Raw genomic sequence first — 11197 nt, forward strand, 5'->3', positions numbered from 1 at the left:
TCTGCCTTTCTGTTCTTGCCACCAAAGTGGATAAGCATACATTTATCCACATTAAACTGCATCTGCCATGCATCTGCCCACTCACTTAACTTGTCCAGGTCACCCTGTAATCTCCTAACATCCTCCTCACATTTCACCCTGCCACCCAGCTTAGTATCATCAGCAAATTTGCTAATGTTATTATTAATACCATCTTCTATATCATTAATATATATTGTAAAAAGCTGCAGTCCCAGTACTGATCCCTGCGGTACCCCACTGGTCACTGCCTGCCATTCTGAAATTGAGCCATTTATCACTACTCTTTGTTTCCTATCAGCCAACCAACTTTCAATCCAAGTTAGTACTTTGCCCCCAATACCAAGTGCCCTAATTTTGCTCACTAACCTCCTATGTGGGGCTTTATCAAAAGCTTTCTGAAAGTCCAGGTACACTACATCTACTGGATCACCTCGTCCATCTTCAGAGTTACATCCTCAAAAAATTCCAGAAGATTAGTCAAGCATGATTTCCCCTTCATAAATCCATGCTGACTCTGTCCTATCCTGTTACTACTATCCAGATGTGTCGTAATTTCATCCTTTATAATAGACTCCAGCATCTTTCCCACCACTGACGTCAGACTAACTGGTCTATAATTTCCTGCTTTCTCTCTCCCACCTTTCTTAAAAAGTAGTACAACATTAGCCACCCTCCAATCCGCAAGAACTGATCCCGAATCTATCGAACTCTGGAAAATAATCACCAACGCATCCACGATTTCTCGAGCCACCTCCTTCAGTACCCTGGGATGTAGACCATCAGGCCTCGACGACTTATCAACCTAAAAGGAAGCTTAGGTCAGTTGTAGTGCCCTGTCTTTGTCCCTGCTGAGACACATTTAACTCAACACAGACCCAGGATAGAAATTGAAACCTCAGCAGGTCTGGCAGCATCTATGGAGAGAAAACAGAGTTAAGACCAGTGACCTTTCTTCACAACTGAAAGCAGCAATGAAAAATGGTACTTATACTGATAGCAGTGTGTTGGGGTGGAAAAGAAGTGAAGAGATAGATGGAGATGGAGCCCAGAGAGAGAGAAAAAAAGTTTAGGCAGACAAAGGGATTATTGATATTAAGCTAGGGAAGAATAGAAGATAATAAGAAGGGGTGGTACGGTGGCTCAGTGGCTAGCACTGCTACCTCACAGTGCTAGGGACCTGGGTTCGATTCCAGCCTCGGGTGACTGTCTGTGTGGAGTTTGCACATTCTCCCCGTGTCTGCATGGGTTTCCTCCGAGTGCTCCAGTTTCCTCTCACAATCCAAAAATGTACAAATTAGGTAAATTGGCTATGTTAAATTGTCCATAGTATTAGGTGCATTAATCAGAGGGAAATGGGTCTGGGTGGGTTACTCTTCGGAGGGTTGGTGTGGACTTGTTGGGCCGAAGAGCCTGTTTCCATACTGTATGGAATCTAATCTAATAATAAGAGATAATAGGAACTACCAGTGGGTGAAATGGGTTGACTTTGCTGAAAACAGCCCAGGCATGATAGGGCCTGGGATGTTGGGGTGGCTTAAAGACACGGAAGGAGCTGTTCTGGCTCTAAAATTGTCAAACCCAATGTTGAGTCATCTTTAAATTTTCTTCTTCACCAGCTTATTATCAACAATACTTTTAACAGCCTAACATTTCTATTCTCTCCCTCTCGGGGCTCCATCTCCACCTCTCTGCGCTCTCCTTGTCCCTCCACCACTCCATCATCAGCATATATACCACCTTTTCCTAGCTGCTCAGTTCTGAAGAAGGGTCACTGGACTCAGTTTTCTCTGCACAGATGCTGACAGATCTGCAGAATTTCTTCAGCAATTTGTGTCTTTCTTTGTTTCACATCTCCAGGTTCTGCAGTTTTTTGTTTTACTGTAAAGGTCAGGACTTTCTGACCGGCATTCATAAATACCCGAGTCGAAAAGTGTGGCGCTGAAAAAGCACAGCAGGTGAGGCAGCATCCGAGGAGCAGGAGAGTCGACCTTTCAGGCATAAGCCCGTCATCAGGAATGTGGGGGAGTGGTTGTGGTGAAGGGAGCTGAGAGATAAATAGGAGAGTGGGGGTGAGGAGTAAGGTAGCTGGGAAGATGATAGGTAGATGCAGGTGGAGGCTGATTGTGATAGGTTGGTGAGGAGGGTGGAGCAGATAGGTGGGAAGATGGACAGATGTGACAGGTTAAGACAATGCGGTGCCAAGTTGAAGGGTTGGATCTGGGATGAGGTGGGGGGAGGGGGGATTTGAAAACTAGTGAAGTCGATGTTGATGCCACGTGGTTGAAGGGCCCCAAGGTGGAAGATGAGGCATTCTTCCTCCAGTCGTCGGGTGGCTTGGATTTGGCAGTGGAGGCGGCCTAGGGCTTGCATATCCTTGGTGGACTGGGAGCTGGAGTTGAAGTGGTCATCCACAAGGCAGTGGGGTTGTTTGGTGCATGTGTCCCAGAGATATTCCCTGAAATGTACTGCGAGTTGGCACCCTTTCTCACCAATCTATAGAAGACCACATCGAGAGCAATGGACACTGTAGGTGAGGTGTTTGGATGTGCAGGAAAATCTCTACCAGATGTGAAAAGATACTTTGGGGCCTAGGATGGAGGTGAAGGGAGATGTGTCAGCGCAGGTTTAACACCTCTTGCGGTGGCAAGGGAAGTTGCTGGGAATGGAGGGTGGGTTGATGGGGGGAACGTGGACCTAATGCAGGAGTCACGGAGGAATAGTCTCTGTGGAACTCAGATAGGGATGGGGAGGGAAATATATCTCTGCTGGTGAGGTCTGATTGTAGGCGGTGGATAATGCGCTATGTCTGGAGATTAGTGGGATATCTGGACCTGGGGTTCTATTCTTATTGCAGTTGGAGGGGTGGGGTTCAAGGGCGGAGGTGCGGGAAGTGGAGGAGATGTGTTGGAGGGCATTGTTGATCATGTGGGAGGGGAATTTGTGGTCCTTGAAATAGGAGCAACTGGGACAAAAGAGATTTTTAAAAAATATACAGAGGGTGGTGGTGGAGGGTTGTTTTTCAGACAGGAGGCCTGTGACCAGTGGAGTGCCACAAGATCGGTGCTGGACCCGCTACTTTTTGTCATTTACATAAATGACTTGGATGCGAGCATAAGAGGTACAGTTAGTAAGTTTGCAGATGACACTAAAATTGGAGGTGTAGTGGACAGCAAAGAGGGTTACCTCAGATTACAACAGGATCTGGAGCAAATGGGCCAATGGGCTGAGAAGTGGCAGATGGAGTTTAATTCAGATAAATGCGAGATCTTGCATTTTGGGAAAGCAAATCTTAGCAGGACTTATACACTTAATGGTAAGGTCCTAGGGAGTGTTGCTGAAAAAGAGATCTTGGAGTGCAGGTTCATAGCTCCTTGAAAGTGGAATCGCTGGTAAATAGGATAGTGAAGAAGGCTTTTGGTATGCTTTCCTTTATTGGTCAGAGTATTGAGTACAGGAATTGGCTCATGCCCGATTCTCCTTGCTGCCTGACCTGCTGCGCTTTTCCAACAAGACATTTTCAGCTCTGATCTCCAGCATCTGCAGTCCTCACTTTCTCCTACAGGAGTTGGGAGGTCATGTTGCGGCTATACAGAACATTGGTTAGGCCACTGTTGGAATATTGCGTGCAATTCTGGTCTCTTTCCTATCGGAAATATGTTGTGAAACTTGAAAGGGTTCAGAAAAGATTTACAATGATGTTGCCAGGGTTTGAGGATCTGAGCTACAGGGAGAGGCTGAACAGGCTGGGGCTGTTTTCCCTGGAGCGTCGGAGGCTGAGGAGTGACCTTATAGAGGTTTGCAAAATTATGAGGGGCATGGATAGGATAAATAGACAATGTCTTTTCCCTGGGGATGGGGAGTCCAGAACTAGAGGGCATAGGTTTAGAGAGGAAAGATATAAAAGAGACCTAAGGGGCAACTTTTTCACGCAGAGGGTGGTACGTGTATGGAATGAGCTGCCAGAGGATGTGGTGGAAGCTGGTACAATTGCAACATTTTAGAGGCATTTGGATGGGTATATGAACAGGAAGGGTTTGGAGGGATATGGGCCGGGTGCTGGCAGGTGGGACTAGATTGGGATGGGATATTTGGTCGGCATGGACGGGTTGGACTGAAGGATCTGTTTCCATGCTGTACTTCTCTATGACTCTATGACTGTATATGAGGGGCAATTTTTTTTTAGAAAGAATATGGTTCATGTGTGGAATGAACTTCCAGAGGAATTGGTAGATGCTGGTACAGTTACAACATTTAAAAGACATTTGGGTAAGTAAATAAATAATAAATATTTGGAAGGACGTGGGCCTAGTGCGACTAGTTTAGTTTGGGATTAGGGTTGTCATGGACTGGTTGGACCAAAGGGTCTATTTTCGTGCTGTATGACTCTATGACATTAGATAGATTAACTAGATCTGCTGAATGGCTTCCCTTATCTTTTATAGGATCTTAAAGCACATTAGGAGGCCAGTTGGTTCATCGCCTGTGCTGACTCTTTGAGAGTGATAGAAAAATGGCGTAGGTGAATGGGGATTTCTACACAGAACTAGAAAAATATTAATGATCAAATATATGTCCAATTCCTTCTTGAATGTTATAACTGAATCTTCACCTACAATAAACTTCACCACTTTTCAAATCATAACATGCAGTGCAAAAATTGGTAAATCACAAAAAATATTCAGGCAATTTTGAGGCAATGATGTGCGAGTGGCAGTTGTGCCTAGTCTGTGCACAGATATGCCAATGAATGTTATCGGTGAGACTCAGAGTGACCTTGCCCTATGATACTATTCAGCCTTTCAACGACTCCAAAACAGCAAGCACAGACTCGGTAATTGTTTTGATAGCACAACAACAATATTGATAACTGTTCAAAACACATTTGAGTTTAGTTGGCTTGTCTGAAGCAGAATAATGCTGGAAATGTGTTGCTGGAAAAGCGCAGCAGGTCATGCAGCATCCAGGGAACAGGAGAATCGACGTTTCGGGCATAAGCCCTTCTTCAGGGCTTATGCCCGAAACGTCGATTCTCCTGTTCCCTGGATGCTGCCTGACCTGCTGCGCTTTTCCAGCAACACATTTCCAGCTCTGATCTCCAGCATCTGCAGACCTCACTTTCTCCTTGAAGCAGAATAATGCAATAGATATGACAATCAGCTTCAGAAAGAAGGACATACATTTTTATAGCACATTTCACAACCTCAAGATGTCACAAACCCTAAACCTATAGCTTTCCAGCCAATAAAGTACTTCTGAAATGTAGTCACTGGTATAATGGAGGAAACACAGCTTTAATTAGGTACAGCAAACTCCAAGGAACAGTACTGTGCTAATGAACTGATAATCTACTTTTGTGAGGTTGTTTGAGGAATAAATATTGGTCAAAATACTGGGAATATCTCCCCTGAGCTTCTTCAAAATAGAACCAAGAGAAAAAGGCCTGATACAACCTCTGCTTTAAAGTCGCAATCAAAAGAGACAACACTTGTAACAATGTAGCAATACCTCATTACCGCTCTGGAATGTTAACCATGATTTATTTTATTCACTTGTGAGACATTGGAGTTGCTGGCTGGCTAGTATTTATTGCCCGCCCTTAGTTGCCCTTAAGAAGATGGTGGTGAGCTGCCTTCTTTAACCACTGCAGTGCTGTGGGTTAACCCATAATATCCTCCGGGAGGGAATTCCAGCATTTTGACCTAGCAACAGTGAAGGAGCAGCAATATATTTCCAAGTCAGGATGATGAATGCATGGAGATAGTGATGTTCCCATGTATCTCCTGCCCTGTCCTTTGACATGGAAGTGGTCGTAGGTTGGAAGATGTTATCTATGGATCTTTGGTGAATTTCTGCAGTGCATCCTGTAGATAGTATACACTGCTGCTGGTGAGCGAAGGTGGTAGAGAGATGCTTGTGGATGTGGTGCCAATCAAGCAGACTGCTTTGCCAGGCTGTTGTTTGACTAATCTAAGAAACATCTCTCCTAATGTTGGCACAAAGCCCCAGATGTTAGTAAGGAGAACTTTACAAGGTCAACAGGGCTGTTTCTACCATCTTTTCCAGTGCCTAGGCAGATGCCAGTGGTCCATTTGGTTTCATTTCTTTGTTGAGGCTTCATAGTGATTAGTACAACTGAGAGGCTTGTTAGGCCATTTCAGAAGGCAGTTGAACATCAACTGCATTGTGTGGGTCTGGAGTCAGATATAACCAGACCAGGTGAGGATGACAAAATTCCTTCCCTCAAGGTCATCAGTAAGCCAAATAGGTTTTTCTGACAATTGACAATGTTTCAAGGTCATCTGTATTTAAATTTCCATATTTGCTATAGTGGGATTCAAACCCAGAACATTAGCTGAGTTTCTGAATTAATAGTCCAGTGATAATCCCACTAAGCCATCGCCTCATGATCCCTGGAGTTGGACTTCAACATACAATCTCCTTATTTTGAGGTAAGAATGCTTTCATTGAGGAGAAGATGGAATAGCAAGCAAATATAGAACTGGAATTAACTGTGATGGATAAAAAGCCCATTGACACCTGTTGCCTTGGCACGTCTACTTTGATGAGATGGCAAAATCTGACACAGCCAAATGCACAACAGTCAGTACATGTTGAGGGAAGGGGGATGGTAGGGGGAATAAAGTTTGGGGAGGGTTGAAAAGTTTGTTAGTCTGAGTTGCCTCATTTTATTTGTTTGAGATCAGCCAAAGAGAATCTTAAACATTACTCCGTTCTCAAGTGAAGTGCTGATAGTTGGTAGGCTCCATACTTGTGTCAATTATTTTACACATGACCAAGTTCCAGTCAGAAATGTTGTTGAAACACACGTTAATACAGACCTGAAGGGCCTCAACCATTTCAATGGGCAGTGTAGATGGCTATTGTTCAATGGGAACTAACAGTAATCAAATCAAATAATGTGACAGCTATGGGGAAGAGCAAACCACTGGAGGACAAAAAAACCTCACGTTTTTACAAAAACTGAAATATTAAATGTATGGCACCAGAGAGGAAAAAAAAATCAGGACCCCGCACACTGCAGAATGAGCAGAATATTGCAAACAAACTTCAGCTTCTTTATCAAATCTTCAGTGTCTGATCATTTTAGGCTACAGCATCTGGTATTGGTCAACATTTGGAGTCAATACCAATTATCTGCATCATTGATATTAATTGTTGGATCAGTTGATTTGAGATGAGTAATATAAATTACCCTTGTTTCAGATTCTAGACCACACTTAGTATAGATCTCTGTGAGATCTCATTACTCTACCAAGGAAGAGCTGATGAAACAGAGTACACTCCCAATTTTCTCCCATTTTCATCTGAAACAATGAGGAAACGAAACAATGGAGATGGAATCTGTAATGTCACTCTTGCTGTTCAACCACAGAACGAGCTACTGACCTTTACAAAGAGTACCCACTTTCATGCACTGCTCTGTCTCTGCCTCAGTCCACCTTAACTAAGAAGGGAATCAATGGTTATTAAAGGCAGGTGTGGAGATGAAGTCACAATCAGATTCACCGTGATTTTATCAAATGGCACAGCAGGGCGAGAGGAGCCATCTGATTTATTCCTGTGTCCCTAATTCATATGTTTAGATGTTGCTGTAAAGCTCTTTCATAGATTTATGACCTTCACACTTGGTTATTCCAATCCTCTCCTGGCCAGTCTCTTATCTTTCACAAACTTCAGCCTGTCCAAAACATTGTTGATGGTGTTCTAAACTGCATGACATTCTGTTCATTCACCAGCTGTCCTTGCTGACTTACGCTGGCTGTCAACCTCCCAACACTTCCAATTTAAGATTCTCATCCTCACATTTAAAACCCTTTACATTCACAAGAACCAGGAATAGGAGGAAAAACCGAAAAAAAAACTGCAGATGCTGTAAATCAGAAACCAAAACAAATCTCAGCAGGTCTGGCAACATCTGTGAAGAGAAATCAGAGTTAATGTTTCAGGTCAAGTGACCTTTCCTCAGAATTGGAGTAGGCTGATTGGCTCCTGAATGGTCTCTGCCATGGTTTCCTTTCCTCATTGTTTCAGATAAAATAGGGAGAAAATTAGGAGTGTACTCTATTTTAGCAGCTCTTTCTTGGTGGATTAATGAGATCCTCAGGTCCACTCTCCTGCCCTTTTCCCCATAACCCTTGATTCCCCAACTGAACAAGAATCTCTCCCAGCCTTAAATATACACAAGGACTCTGTCCCTCAGCTCTCTGTGGCTCTCAACTCTCTAAAGAAAAACAAACCATCCTCATTCCAGTCTTAAATTGGTGTCCCTTAATTCTGAGACTATACCCTCTGGTCCCAGACTCTCCCATGAGGGGAAACACCTTCTCAGCATTTACCGTGTCAAGCCCCTTAAGAATCCTGGGTTGAAGAGTGTGGTGCTGAAAAAGCACAGCCGGTCAGGCAGCATTCGACGAGCAGGAGAATCGACATTTTGAGCATAAGCCTTTCATCAGAAATGTGTCCCTTAAGAATCCTGTTTCAATGAGATCACCTTTCTTTTTCCCAAATTCCAGTGAGTCAAGTCCCAATCTGTTCAGCTTTTGCTCATAAGACAATCCCCCCTAACTAGTAATCATCCTGGAGAACCTTCTCAGAATTGCCTCAAATGAAATTATGTATTTTCTTAAATAAGGGGACCAAAACTGCTCACAGTACTCCAGATGTGGTCTTAGCAGCACCTTTTACAGTTGCAGTAAGTATTTGCTACAATGATACTCCAATCCCCTTAAAATAAAGGCCAACATTTCACTAGCTTCCTGATTATCTGCTGCACTTGTGTGCTAACTTTGTGTTTTGTGCACAAGTATCCCGAGTTCCTTTCTGTTGCAGCTTTCCACACTTTTTCTCTATTTAAATAATATTGTTTTGTTCTCCCTTTCAAAATAAACAACTTCACATTTTCCCACATTATACTCCATTTGCTAACTTTTTGCCCATTTACTTCACCTATCAATATCACTCTGCAAACTGCCTGTACCCCTCTTGCAACCTGCCTTTCCAACTACATTTGCATGGTCTGCAAGTTTGCCTACAATATATTCACTTCCTTCCTCCAGTCACTATCCTTAGCAACTCCTTTAAATCTCTCCATCCCTATGTGCTCTTCTCCCATAGACTCTATCGCCGAGCTTTTTTACATCTCTATTGAATGCTGCTAGGATGATCAATAAAGGAGGAGAAAGTGAGGATTTCAGATGCTGGAGGTCAGAGTCGAAACGTGTGGTGCTGGAAAAGCACAGCTGGTCAGGCAGTATCTGAAGAGCAGGAGTATCGAATATTGAGCATAAGCTCTTCAGCACACTTTTCGACTCTGATAAATAAAGGATGTAAGTGAATACAATGCCTTCCTAAGGGGGAAAATCTCAGTCTCTTCCCATTGAGTGAAGTAATATGAAAACAGGATTTTGGTGTGGGACAGTATATGCACAGCTGAATTTAAAATAAATTGGAGCAGGGATTGTGGAAGTGACTCGAAAATAAAGGACTCTATTATATCTGATATTCAGTTATTACGTAAGGACTCTTGTAACATAGTGGTAATGTCCTTACCTCTGACAGTCATTGAGTCATAGAGATGTACAGCACGGATATAGAATCTTCCGTCCAACTCATCCATACTGACCAGATATTCCCAACCTAATCTAGTCCCATTTGCCAGCACTTGGCCATATGCCTCCAAACCCTTCCTATTCATATACCCATTCAGATGCCTTTTAAATGTTGCAATTGTACCAGCCTCCACCACTTTCTCTGGCAGCTCATTCCATATATGTATCACCCTCTGCATGAAAAAGTTGCCCCTTCGGTCCCTTTTATATTTTTCCCCTCTCACCCTAAACCTATACTCTCTAGTTCTAGACTCCTCCACCCCAGGGAAAAGACTTTGTCTATTTATCCTATCCATACCCCTCATAATTCTGTTAACCTCTATATTGTCACCCTTCGATGCTCCAGGGAAAACAGCCCCAGCCTGTTCAGCCTTTCCCCATAACTCAAATCCTCCAACCCTTGCAACGTCCTTGTAAATCTTTTCTGAACTCTTTCAAGTTTCAAACTTCAAGCTTGGTTTAATTAGAAATGAATAATTAATTCAAACTAAGTCCTCCACAATTCATCTGGTCAGAAGAAACAACCACTGATAGTAAATTGCTTCAGGCTTCACTTAAACCAGAAAAAAACCAGAGGCCATTTCAGAGTTCGGGTATTTGAGTGCTCTGCAGCTGTCATCACTCTCATATCATTTGCAACTCCAATCCTGACTGATACATTTGAGACTAAAAGAACGCTGGCAAATCAAAATAAAAACAGAAAATGCCGGAAGCGTGCACCAGGGCAAAGTTGTCCACGCCCTTCAAGACTTTTGTCCTTTCCAACATATCCTTGTTACGTTAGGAAATATATGTACTATTTAGTTGAATACGGCTCGTTTGTGGCTTTGACTGTTGGACGTAACATTAAATCTGGCATTTATATGGAGCCCTTGTTGTGGTAGAACATCTCAAGAGGTGGATTAAGATAAATATGCATTTGTTTCAGAGATCCTGCCACAAATAATAAAAACATACGCGTTGTAGAGACTGACATTTCGCTAAAATTGCAATTTTGCAGGAAAACAAAAATATTCGTTAAACGGCTGGTCGGTTTATGACGACCTCCCGGCTATTGTTTCCAGGCCACACACTAATCTCCTTTCTCCCAAATTCGCTGCTTTTGTTCTTTGTGCCGTGAATCCGCCTCCTACCTCCCACTATCCCACCCCCGGGCACTGCGCTCCTCCCTCTGCCCGGGGGTCGAGCGCGGATCCCGGCTGCTGCCTTCAATCTCAGCCGCTCGCTCCCTTCTCCGATCCTGAGCGCCCGCTGGGAATTCCCCGGAGTCAGTAGGAAGCAGAGGGGCCGAGAGGGCGCTAAAGGCCACCGAAATTGGGTCGAAGCCGAGCTCCGTTTGTGCGCCAAGGTTAGACCCACGTTAAGCTTGCGCCGCGTGCACAAGAACCAGCAGATCGCAGCTAAAGCTTCAGAGTTTGCAACATATGCCGACGTCGGTTTAAATTCGTACTGATCCATGTTAAACTAAAGCAAGGGCACAGATTGTAAGCAGCCTTGGTTAAGCCACTGGCTGTTCAGCACAGGACACTGATCCCAGGCCAAACCTG

General features: G+C 43.7%; 1 protein-coding gene across 1 annotated transcript in view; it reads right to left on the minus strand.

Annotated features, from left to right (window-relative positions):
- Positions 1–10943, minus strand: part of LOC122540258 (rootletin-like) — a 100302-nt gene extending 89359 nt beyond the window's left edge. The window contains exon 1 of the mRNA XM_043675708.1: positions 10784–10943. The gene's annotated coding sequence lies outside the window, so the exon portion shown is untranslated. The remainder of the gene's footprint in view (positions 1–10783) is intronic.
- Positions 10944–11197: the final 254 nt, after the last annotated feature.

Source organism: Chiloscyllium plagiosum, chromosome 34 (genome assembly GCF_004010195.1).
Source record: "Chiloscyllium plagiosum isolate BGI_BamShark_2017 chromosome 34, ASM401019v2, whole genome shotgun sequence".
NCBI classification, from domain to species: Eukaryota; Metazoa; Chordata; class Chondrichthyes; order Orectolobiformes; family Hemiscylliidae; genus Chiloscyllium; species Chiloscyllium plagiosum.